Consider the following 12,740-nt stretch of genomic DNA (forward strand, 5'->3'; position numbering starts at 1 on the left):
GCGCCTGTGTCAATCCATATATTGAATATTAGTAAAGCTTAATTTCTTTCTTATTTTTTTAGATAAAAAATAAATATAAATAGAAGTTGTAATATTTTCTTCCCGCACCCCAATGGATCATCTTGTGTACCCCCTGGGGTGCACGCACCCCACTTTGGAGACCACTGCTCTAGAGGACTCATGTGTCTACAGCATGTAGTTTCACCAGCCTTAGGCACCTCCTACAAGCAACATTATGACATCAAGTGTATTCAAAGAAATGCTGCTGCTTCTTGTGCATGCAGTGTATGTGCATTAGGCTTTCTATTTGGCCTGTGTGGATTAAATGATGCTTTTCCAGGTTGGCAGATGTCAATGCCCCTTACAGTAGTCCTGCATTATATAGCACACCAAGACTTACTCATGAATATGCAATGTTTATAATAAAATTGAACTGTATTTGCTGGGGCTTGTTTACTTTGCTTACTATATGCAGGCTGACATTTTGTCTCCATGAGCCTCCTAGTATCCTGGGTATAGTATTTGAAGCTTAATGCATTATTTATTTAGGTAACACATTTCCACGCTGCTGTTCAGAACATGCTATGCTAGCAATACAGGGCTTGGCTTAGTCAATTAACCTCTTCTTTGTTGTGCCTCTTCTCCAGAGAGATAAACCATCAAAGACCAATTGTGCTGATGGAGAAGGATTTATAGAATCTGTAAGAGGACCTTAGCCCCCACCAATTAGAAATGCAGAGAAAACCAATGAAAAACTCTATTTTCACACTGACTGCAGGAAAGTAATGCAATTGCACTCACCAGCAAGACATGTGGCCCCAGCTATGTGTGGGAATATTAACTCAGTCCTTTATGTTGCTATCTCAAGTATTAAATTTGTGAATGAAACCTCTATGGCACACCAGTTATTGCTTTCTCAATCCATTCCAGCAACAAGATTCCACGATATCTTTCAGGTTAAGGAAGTCTTTCCAGAGTCTATTTTCTAAAGAACCTCTGATCTGAAAGTTTGATAAAATCATCATGTAGAGTAGGCTTGATTTTAAGGCATAGACCCAGTGCTTAGTAGCGACCTCTCCACCACTTCTTCCCTGGCTATTTTTACACCTTAGGCAGCCCAAGATATGGGAACCACAAGTCCAAATATACTATATTCAATTAAGCTGAACCAGAAGCAGTATATCCATGTGTAGGCTTCCTGTGAGTGCTGCTACAGGGTACCCACATCTAGATGCCTACTAGCACCTATACCCTCTGGTCTCTCCCCTATTCAGTAGTCTCACCCACCATGTCTTGATATTAAAATTAGCAGGGGAGGCTGTACTGAGGGCAAGACATGCTTTTGAAGAGGCAGGCCCTGTCTAGTCAGAGGCTTCTTCCTGGCCTTGTCCCAATTTTACTCTTGCTGAGCCCTCTAGCTCAGGGCCCACTGTTCAGGGCTGCTATCCTCAGTGAAACAATTGGCACATGGGCAGCAACGACGGGTGGGGCAATCATTAAACACAAATTAATTTCTTGAGAAATGAGCCTACTAACCAGGCTTTGGATCAGTTTTCCCTCATGATCCCAAGTGCACATGTATCTTGCCCATGCACATCTGTCTCTGGATTCAACACTTCCTGAGGCATCTCCAGATTCAGCATCTATGCCAGTTGCAACTGATGGCTTCATATGCAACCCTTTTCAAAAGACAGGTGGTGAATTCTGCCTGTATTTCAGGAAAGGGCGTGCCTGCACACAGCGGGGAAATGTCAACATCATTCCTTGGAAAAAAGATTACACAACATGCTGGAAGCACAACCGGCATAGGTGATGCCATAACATCTCCTGGAAGCAGCCCCAACTATAGATGTGTGGGAGCAACATAAACATGCACCTGTGACCCTGGGGTCAGCCTGCCTTGCAGAACTCTTCCAGAAACTCATTTAGTTTTATGTTTGCCCCACCTGCAGTGGATAAGCTGTTTCTAATTCAAAGAAAGACACTAAAGTTATGAGTTTCCACTTGTTTTTGAATGTGTGGAATATCCCTGTACCAGTTCTGTGCAAGTGCAAGGTGCTTTGATGTGCAAAAAACCAAAAAGGCTGACAGGAGTGGGGCTAGAATCCCCAAGCAGTCAGATTTTGGAAGGCCTTCATGTCAATCCTCCTATTCCTGATTCCTGACATCCCCACCAGGGAAGGGAACATTGTAGAGAAGTACCTTTTTAGTCCATTTCTGACATCCTCACATGAACATGCTACTGAGATGTGGGCATACAAAGCCTTTACCATTGGCTAAAAGGTGCTAGGGCTCTACAGTACATTAGCTGCTGTATGGTAACTGCCCACATTCACACAACGCTACAACACAGTAGTTATCTCTCTTTTGTCAAGGGATAGACTGCAGGGTGTTAGCTCTGTAGGGTAAGAGTGTGCATGTGGGTGTATGCTCTGAGAAGCATGCAATGCATGGTATAGCCCTGCCTTTTACACTGCGCTAAATTATTTATATGCCCATCCCCTCAGTGCAGTTCCTTCTGTCATGACTCTTGTCATATTTGGGGTTCTTCTTACAGCCACAGCTCCTGAAGCCAGTCATCTAGCTGAACATATCAGCTTTTCACTGAGGAGTAAGGGAATCAACTGAAAGGTTTAGGGTACTGGCAAAGTGGAAAGGTTTAGGGTACTGGCAAAGAAATCAGGAATCTTTCCTCCTTAGTGTATTGAGTCAGATTCATTGTGTTTGATAGTAACTTCTGGTGGCAATTGGGGGGGGTCTTTTTAAACTTTATGATGGGCTCAGTCCTTTCCTCATTCTGTTTCACATTGAAAAACCTTTGCAAAATAGGCAATGGGCAACTAATTGGAGCTCTCAGCAGAAAAGCCAAGGATTGATTGTCCATGAATACCAATTCCCTTGTTGAACCATTCTCTCCAGGTTAGAGGTGAAGCTTGTTATCCGGACAAGATGGTGAACTCTGCTCTTGGGCTGAATTTTAATCCCAGGCACCTGCTATGAAGTAATTTAGTAAAGCTCTCTAGTCCTCTCTACCTGCCAGTCTTGGTTATATAGATTATCAGTCCTTCAGGAATACTACCTTACAATGTGCTTGTGCTGTCTTCAGTACAGCAAGGTTCTGATCTCAGTACTACTTTTATTTTCTGTTATCGTTAGTATTACAATTCTAGGCACTTCAGACATCTCATTGAGCAGACTAATAAGGGAGGGGTCTTATTAACAGGCTAGGATGATCTGGAGAGTCTGGACAGGAGCATCAAGGAGAAGCCTTTCCCTTCAGAAAGGACACCTAGGGAATGTTACATCAGCAATACGTGGGAAGTTGGAGGATACTTTCAGGAATGAATCATTTCCTGCAATCTGCCACAGACCATTTAACATCTACAGTATGAAATGAATGATGAGAAAATAAATAAATAAAAAGGAAAGGGATCAGTCTGCTGTTAATACGCAAGTTCCATTATTCAGAATTAATAAAAAAAAAACAGCAAGTGAAGGGAATAGAGTCAAAGGTATCTTTGTATAACAACTACAGGATGGAAGATTAAAATAACAACAACAATCTCAGCATGTGCATTGACTGACAAAGCGAGGGCTACCTCAGCCAATACGTACCAGTAAGTAATGCAGGGTCGCAGCCAAGGCCATAGATTCCGACCCACAAAGTTCAGTGAAGCAGCAATCGCGGCCTTACTAGGCTTATGCTTTAAATGAAAATTCAAGTTAAATAGGGTTGTGTGGGTGGAAATGAGTTAACTTTTTAAATGCAAACCTTGTTTCAGTGGGAGACAAAGTGAGCCACACCAAATGGGATGAGGTACTAGAAGAACGAGAAGGCTCAGGCCTTTCCTTAAGGCTGATAATTCTGGTAACAAGATCCCCTCGTGGCTCATCAAACTCTATTTTCTACTACAGAATTATCATCCATTTTGCCCCTGTGTGAGGTAGGGTTCACCTGATGAATGTGCATATGAACAGAACTGAAGACTCCTTCAACCCTGTCCCTCGCTCCCTCTTCTATACTCACATAGCACTTTGCTTCACTTCCTGTCACCCTCTTTTGCTTCTTGCTCTTGCTTTTTCCCCCATGGCCGTCTACCCTTTGCCTGCACTCTTCCCAGTACCAGGAAAGCTCTCTCAGACCTCGGGCAGCCTCTTCACCTTCAAAGGCCAAGTCAATAGAAACAAACAACCATTCAAGTGGAAGTTTCCATAGGGATTTACAAACTGGCTTGTAGCTACAGGAATGTCACAGTGAGGGGTCCTCAAGGCTGGCCATGGTGCCCCTAGGGGTCCATGACCATGCCTGCTCTGTACTGCGGGCACCTTCTCATCTCGCCTGCCACGTCTTGTTGGTTGAAATAGTAAGTTAGGTGGCTGCCCATGAGTTTGTGTGGCCATGGGCCTGCTGAATCCCACTAGATCCTGCTGCCTTTGGATTCCTTACCAGGACTCACTCAAAGTCCATGCCTCTTGAGACACCCAGAGTCTCGTGGGCTAGATGCATGGCTCCAAAACTGCCCCTTTACCACACCCCATGCCTTGCAGTTGGCATTCAAACACTGTCCCCCGAGGCCTTAGTCTAGCTCAGCTTCCTGCTGTCACTGGGCCCTTGGCCCCTGTCAGTGCTTCTTTACTGGAGCTGGGCTCCCTGCTGTGCCCTCTGGTACTGGGGCTCTACATGGTAGTGTGCCCCAGTGAGGTCTCCTCCTCCCCAATAGCCTCAGTCTGGTTCTCCGGATTCAACTAGCAACGTAAGTACAAGCCCCTGGGCTACAATGTAACAGTAACCATAACATTGGTGGTCATACTGTGCCCCTTTAAGGAGGCAAGCTTCTCCCTCAACAATGTGTGCCTCTTAGGCCCAGATACTTCAGGAGCTCCTAAAGCTCATTAGTCTCACCAGCAGCAGAACAGGCATCTCTGTGAAGCTTTTCTGCACCAACTCCACTCCCCCAAGCAGCTGCCAAAGCACTAACTGGCTTTGGTCCCAGCCCTAGAGCTTATATGTACACAGGCCCTGCCTTCTTCTGGTCCGCTGACCACGTGCAGGTGCAGGCTACTTTCCTCATTAGCCTGCTGCCACAGTAACCTGCACCTGTGGGTTTCTGCCTGGCTCTTAGGGCCCTCTCTCTAGCCAGTTTCTGCCCTTAATGGAGCAGGAACACCTTAGTGCCCTGCAACAAGGAGCTAAAGGAGGAGAACATTTGTTTAGATGTCAGTGGCATCCTATGACTGCACTTCTGTCACTGAGCTAGATATGTGTTTGTCTGAAGTCAGAGAGAAGGCAGGATAGGCCTCTGTAGTAACATTCAGTCTCCCACTCTTGGCTCCATGTAGTCACCTATACACAGCAACAGCCATACCCTGGACAAATGTGTTGGCTTGTTGGCCAAATTGAATAAAGGGTAAACCTTGGATGGATGTCCTTGTAGCACAGAGACACATCCATCTCCTTGTCTTGTGAACAAAATCTACAATGGTGGAAAAGGTGGACTTAATAATTATGCTAGTTTCCTTTGGATAGAAGGCACTGTAGCATGGCTTGGTGTAGGTCATCAGGTAAGGGCATCAGTCTTAGGTGCATCAGATACTGCCAGCCAGTCTCGGCTGCAAAACTCAACTCTTGTCATCTCTACTGTGTCTTGGCCCTGGATCTAGATGAGTGAGGTGGATGTACTGCAATTCATTTTCACAAGAATCCAGTTCACACATAGCTTTGCTTCATTTCACTCTTTTTGCCATCTTTTTAAAGTCCTGTGACAATAAATGAACCACAACGCAACAAACCTATAGACAAGTGATATGGTGGATAGACTCTCTCTTCGCTGTTGTGATACAACAGAGGAGTTTTATAGTCCCATGGTTGACGAAGCAGCCTCACTACTCACCTCCACAGTCTGAGGAAAGGGTCGGACAAAGTACTTTGACTTTACCTGCTTCACATTCACTCTGGTCAGTCCACCGCAGCTGATAGTTATTCCATTACAGTGGTCACATCAATAAGAAAATCGTATTTGCTTCTTTGAAAGCAGAAATCTGAAACAAACAAACAGGTCCAAACTAACACTTTTTTGATCAACAAGCAATCGCTCAGCCCCAGCCAGGAGACAGTTGTTTCCTGGCCCCATTCTCCCTGCCAGCCCTGAGGCAATCACTCAGGGGGAGCCTAGTTGCTCCAGGGGAGCAGAGCAAGATGGGATCAGCCCTCTCCAGGCTGCTCCCATTGGGAGCAAATCTACTGCCAAATGCGAGCACATGGAGATGCCTGCCCAGGATGGCATCCATCAGCATTTGCATGTGTAGGCGCGCCCCCTGGAAAATGCTATACCATCATCACTGCCTGTGCAGCTACAAACTCAGTGGAGGTCAGCGATAAGTTGTACGAATACCTGGAATATACCATATTTTAGGTAAAAGAGAGAACTAACTTACTGTCCTGGGTAATCCGAAACATGTGTTGGGTCAAGCTATTAATAGTTGGCATGGTATTATTGGCAAACATGTCACTGGAAAGTGCAGCAGGAAGGATCTATTACTGCTGAGAAAGTGCACCAATTTTATCATTACAAACACAATCATTCATGATCCCAATTAAGAATAGAACTACCTAGATGTACCTTCATTCCACACCTTGGCATTTGATCAATTATATCGGTCTCAGGCAGAAGCATTAATAATGTCAGAATTCCAGGCTCAGAAGAAGAATTGGGTGGTGGACAGATCATTACTTCATTCATGCAACATCCATGCCAAACCATCTATAAGACATCAAGGGAGAAAGCTTCTGAAGAAATTAATTGCCGATAGGTTGAAGACTGATACTGCAAAAAAAACAAAAAAAAAAGAAAGAAAGAAAAGGAAAAGGAAAAGGAAAGAAAATAATAAACAAAAAAGTCAGACAAAGCAGTGGAAATCCTGCTGGACGTTTTGAATACAACCTTTGGTGACATTGGAGCTGACTAGAGGTGTTTTAAGGATGCTGTTTACATAGCTACATCAAACACCTTGGAATAGCCTGGAAATATCAAGATTGGTCTGAGGAGAATACTGAAGATATAAAGAGGCTACCTGATTAGAAACATATCCTTTAATATGTCTTAGATGACTAAGAAGACATCAATATCCAGGAAAATGTTCTTTATAATACATAACACGCCTTGATCTAAACTGAGATCTGTCCTTGATATCTGGAGACAAGAAAGCAAGTGTACTTACACTTTGACTCAAAAGACATACACTGTATAAAAAGTATTATATAATGTATTTATGCTGCTTTTCATATGCTGTGCGTGCATCTTCACTTGCAATTAGCACTCCAATTCATGCCAGAGTTTACTGCTGCTGGGCACAGTGTTTACATGTGTGCCCGGAACCACAGCAAACTGAGCCAAAGCAGAGCAGTCCCAGCTTTCACTGGGTTGGGGGGTTAGGACAGGGGGCTTGTGGGGTCAGCCTGCCAGACCAGAGCTGCTCCATCCCAGTTCAACATGCTGTGGAGGGGCTGGCTGAGGCTTGAGGATGCTACAGTGCAGGGCTAGCCAACAAGCAGCACCCCACACTGTAGCACCCTCATGCCCCAGCCAGCCCTAGTCACTGTCTACATGTGCATTTCAGTGCACTAAATAACTTTGCCATAGCAGAGTACTGGTTCCAGACAGTACTATCCTAGAGTATACTTAATTAATTTACTGTGTTCTAATAGAGGCACATGTATAGACAGTGATGCTTTACTGCAGAGCTAGTTAGACAACCCTACAGTAAAGTGCATCTGTAGATGCATCCTGTATGTATTTCACCCAAGTGATTTAATTTCTGCTATGAATTCAAATGGAAACAGCCTTGATTGAAAGGAATTAAATTTTAGAAAGATGAGCTGATCGCATAAAAATCTATTCAATAAGGAATCCAGCATAAGTGCTGAAGCTATGGATGAGTAACTTCACCATGCCATTGTGGAAATTATGAGCAAACATACTATTTCATAGACTGGAAAAGCAATAGTGTTGCTCTTATATGGCAAAGCCCCTAGCTCTGATTTTATTCTAATGTCTCATGAGTTCTTTTGGTTGCTGTGATACATACACACACACACACGCACGCGCGCTTCTGTTGCATATACAAGTAAGAGGGGTAATTGGTTCAAATATGATACGTAATTGGGGAAATTTCCCTATTCGTGGTTGCTAGCAAATTTCTTGTGAGAAGCATGCTCATTTACTGTCCTTGCCACATAGCTGAGAAATTTTTGTCTGACAGTCTGTGGTTTCAGAAAACGGAGGGACACAACAGATATGATCTCTGCAGCATGGAAAATACAAGCGGCATGTAGAAAGCAGAACACTGACCTCTTCTGTGTCTTTTTCGGTCCTAATGTCATGTGTCATCGTCAGCAGAGAAGGCTTACAGAAGCTTCCCTCTAAGAGCAGCTATCCTGACAAATTCATTACAATGGTTAAATGAATTAATGATGAGATGATGGCAAGAATGATGGAAGGTGGGAATATCTCCAACACATTTTCAGCAAAATAAGGCTGCATCTTGCAATCACACTATTCAGTGTCTTATTTGCTGCCATACCGTTAGATGTTTTATGTGATCTTGATATAAGTATTCAGATGAGATCTGGGACTGGTGAAAAGCTGTCAGATGTCTGTGAACAATATCTGAGAAACTGGGTGAGGATTTCTGTGTGCTGATGACTGTGCTGCGGGTCCCATTCCCAGGGAGATGAGCGAAGTCAAGACCATGAACCACTTCGCAGCTTTACGTTCACATTTTGGATTTATCAGTAGTCTTTAGAAAACAGGTTATGTATCAGTCTGCTCCCAATACGCCCTACATGCCACAATTATCACCACAAAGAGCATGTGCTTCAAACTGTGCGTGACTTCACCTGATGGGAGTAGTTTTCTTATACACAGATCAAACTAACGATGGAATGTTTAGATTGCTAAAGCCAGTGCATTCTTCACAAGAGTGTATGAATATCGTTGGGATGGGAAAGGCACAATGTTATAGGCAAAATTGAAACTGCAAGACAAAGTAGTATTCTGTGTCTAGTTTATGCTTGCAAATCATGGACAGCTCACTGCCACCATGTCAAGGAGATGGACCATTCCTATCTAAGTTGCCTGAGAAAATTAATGAAAATAAGATGGAAAGATTAAATCCCAAATACTGAAGTCCTCTGGTGAGCAAACATGCTTATGATGGCACAGTGAAGATGGTCTGGTTATTACTTAGGATGTCTTAAAATCAGCTCTTTAAAATAAATCCTTTATGGAGCAATATTCTTTGCTAGACATGCAAAGGTGGGCAACAGAAAAGATAAAAGGACTTTTTCAAAAATATCCCAGAATCAACACGACACCGATGTTCAAAGATGGGAGCAGTAGACCTATGAATGTAAGACATGGTGAAAAATGACTGATGCCACAACTTGCTTTGTGGATATACGTGTCCATCAGTGATACAGAGCAGAAAATACTGATAGGGGAAGTTGTTCCCTTGGTACTACTCCTCCTTCTCCCTTGTACCTGCCATCTTCTGTTCAGCCTATATGTTTCAGGAAAATTCAGGCTTCTCAGGCATCAGAAAACTGGTTGTTGGAAACCTTAACCACAACATGGGAAGTGTTCTTCATCAACTACAAAATACAGTGACAGAAGTCATCGTTAATCAAAATTCCATCAGAGGGATGTTCTGCTTCATTGTGTCTCCAATCCAACTTTTCTAATATGGCCAATTCCCAATATTCTGCACAGGCCACTGCTTCTGTTGTTGGCATTGCCAGATCTTGTGGGGCACATTGTGATGCTACAGGGCATCTCAGGAGATGATCCACTGTTTGCTTCTCCTAACAAACACGTTGGTCGGTTGCACAGTGGTCCCATGATTTCATGAGAGTTGCATCTTCCGAGACCCACTCGCAATCTGTTCAGGCTTCGCCATGTATGACATTTGTTGTTTGAGCTGGATGCTAACTCCTTACTGGGGGTAATTCCTAAGCAGCTCCATTCAACAGCTTTGTCATCTAGTTTCTCTCATTCTTTTTGCCAGATGGTAGTTGAGGCTGATTCTGGTGATGTGCTCAGTGGCATGGTAGAGGACAAAAAACTATTTCTTGATGAGGGAAGACAGGGCACTGGTTGATGTTCCTATAGTGGGTGCTGGTCTTCGGACTCTTGTACCTGCCTGTCAATGACACCTGCTACTTTCCTCCTGATGTAAGGGAGTGCTGTGCCAGATAGTGCGTATAGGCAGGGAACAGGGGTAGGTTTTAGGCAGCCTGTTATAATTCTGCATGTATCATTTAGGGCAATGTCAATAAGTTTACTGTGACTTGAGCATCCACAGGTGGTGCAGGCATATTCAGCCACAAAGAAACAAAGTCCTAAGGCAGTAGTGTGTAGGGTGGATGGATGTGCTCCCTACTTGGAATTTGTGAGCTTATGCAGATTGTTGTTTCATGTGTTGACCTTAACTTTGGTATTTAATAAGTGCTTTTGGTAACAAAATGTACAGTCCGGGGTTTCCCCTAAGTAGACTGGGTGTTTCTGAAGTTCAAGACTCTGGTCACCCCAGCTAACATTTGGGTGTCATTCCACATCCCAGTTCCTCAGATGGAAAGTACAGGTTTGGGTTTTGCTAGGGTTGGGTTTGAGATAATTATTTAGGTAATAATCTGACATCTCATTCAGTGCTCTCTCCAGGATCTTCTCTGTGTCCTCAAATGCTTACAGGATTAAATATTCAAAACACTGTCCCATACTTGTATATCCATGATATTTACACTTTAGAAGATTTAAAAACCTTCACACCAGGATAAATGTATTGGGTCTGATTCTGCAAGTAGATTTGTACCACTAGTGCCATGTTACTAACAGGAAAGCAACTCTGCTAATGACCATGTCAATCCTCTGATCAGACTGTTTATGAATTAGGCATGTCAAGGAACATTTGAATTTTTTACTTAGACTTCTTCTCCAACCATCTGCCTCCAAAGTGTTTGCTCAACATGATGGATAGAATTTTCAAAGCTACATAGGAAATTTGACTGAAGTCATTATAATTGGATAGCTAAACTTCTGCAGCTTTGAAAATCTCTGTCTCTGCTACCGATTTCATTGTGAATCTCATGTAGTTCAGCTACAGAAGGACTTGTCACAAGGTAATTAGAAATAAACTAATCACTAACCCTGCAACGCTGAAGCACTGTGGGTGCAGGCAGAAGTGCAGCTCTCAGCTGCAACTCAGAACAATTTTTACAAAGTGCTCTGAGTTACAACATTACCCCAGACCAAACAGAAGTTCACTGTTGGTTGCAGGGAGGAGGGGAATCTACTTGTAGCCGGGAGCCTGCAGCCAAGTTCCCATAGCAACAGCCAGTGCTTGCTGCTTTCACAGTGGGAGGTGGGCAGAAGGCAGCAGGGGGAGCTCATTCTTGGGGCTTCCCAGCTGGGCCTGAAGGCTGGGATGGGTGAACTGGAGCCCCCCCAGCTCCACCCTTAGGGGGGCTGCCATACGCCCCTCCCAAACTGAGCTCCCTCTACTGCCTTTCTCCCTCCCATTCTCAAAATGTTGACAGGCTGATAGCTGGGCAGACACAAGTTACAAAAGATGTTACATTTTGTAACATCTTTATCTGATACCTCATGGAATGAGGGGTCAGATTTTCACCCAATCAGCCCTTTTTAAACGGTGTATAGCCAAGCACTTGTGTTTGGTCACAGCTATACACTGCTTTCTGTGGCCAGATAAGGTGAAAATTGTCATTTCTGTCAGAATCTTGTGACGTATGTGGACAGCATGTCTACACCTCAGCCCTGAGTATGAGAGCAAGTACAAATATGCAAATGAAATATCTGGAAAATATAATCAGAACCATTGATTTTTCTTTCATACTTACAGGTTATTTAATTAGTAAAGTATATTTCAGGATGCTATAAATTACTATTGAAGTGAGTTAGAGAGATACTTGATGGAAGTTCCTTTCCCCCTGCAAAGTTACTGGACTCAACAGTCTACTAGGAGTAAAATGGTTAAAAAAACCTCAGGGACTTAGATGTCTAAGTCCTATTTTCAATGGTGGCTTTACTTTGGCCATTTAAGGTCAGTAGGAATTAGCTACTTGAACACATTTAAAGATCCAGGCCTCAGGATCTGAAATCTGATAATCAATAGATATAATAGCCTCAGTCACTTTGGAGGAAAATGGGCCTTAGACTTCCAAGTCAACTTGGCTGCTTTTGAAAAAAATAGCCTTTTGGATTTTTTTTCCAGCTCTAACTACTTCAATTCTCTGTGAGAACTCAGATAACGTTGAGCTGCAAGTACCCAAAAATAATCCTGAAAAATACTAATGTAACTGGTGGAGCACATACTCCCTGCTGGACGTACAGGTTCTTTGGCTGCTAAATCTTTGTAAAATAATAACTTTTTTCTGCAGGGCTATGTAGCTAATAGGAACATATCCCCTAGCCAAAATGACTTGTCTACTTGTATTATTTGTTTTTGGTATCTCCATTTTTCTGGTTGTCACTCCTATTTTGAACGGCCTTAGAACAAGATGGTCATGCCCTCTGTTGCACAGCATGTTAGCCTTACTTTCATTTTAAAGACAGTAAAAACACCCAAAATAGCTGTTTCATCCTGAAGTAATAAGCACATGCAGAGCAGAAGCCCATGTTCTTGTGCAGTGAAGAATTGGACGGAGCCCACTTGGATTTTGTTAACAA

This window comes from Crocodylus porosus, unplaced genomic scaffold (genome assembly GCF_001723895.1).
Source record: "Crocodylus porosus isolate Cpor-Errol unplaced genomic scaffold, CroPor_comp1, whole genome shotgun sequence".
Taxonomy (NCBI): Eukaryota; Metazoa; Chordata; order Crocodylia; family Crocodylidae; genus Crocodylus; species Crocodylus porosus.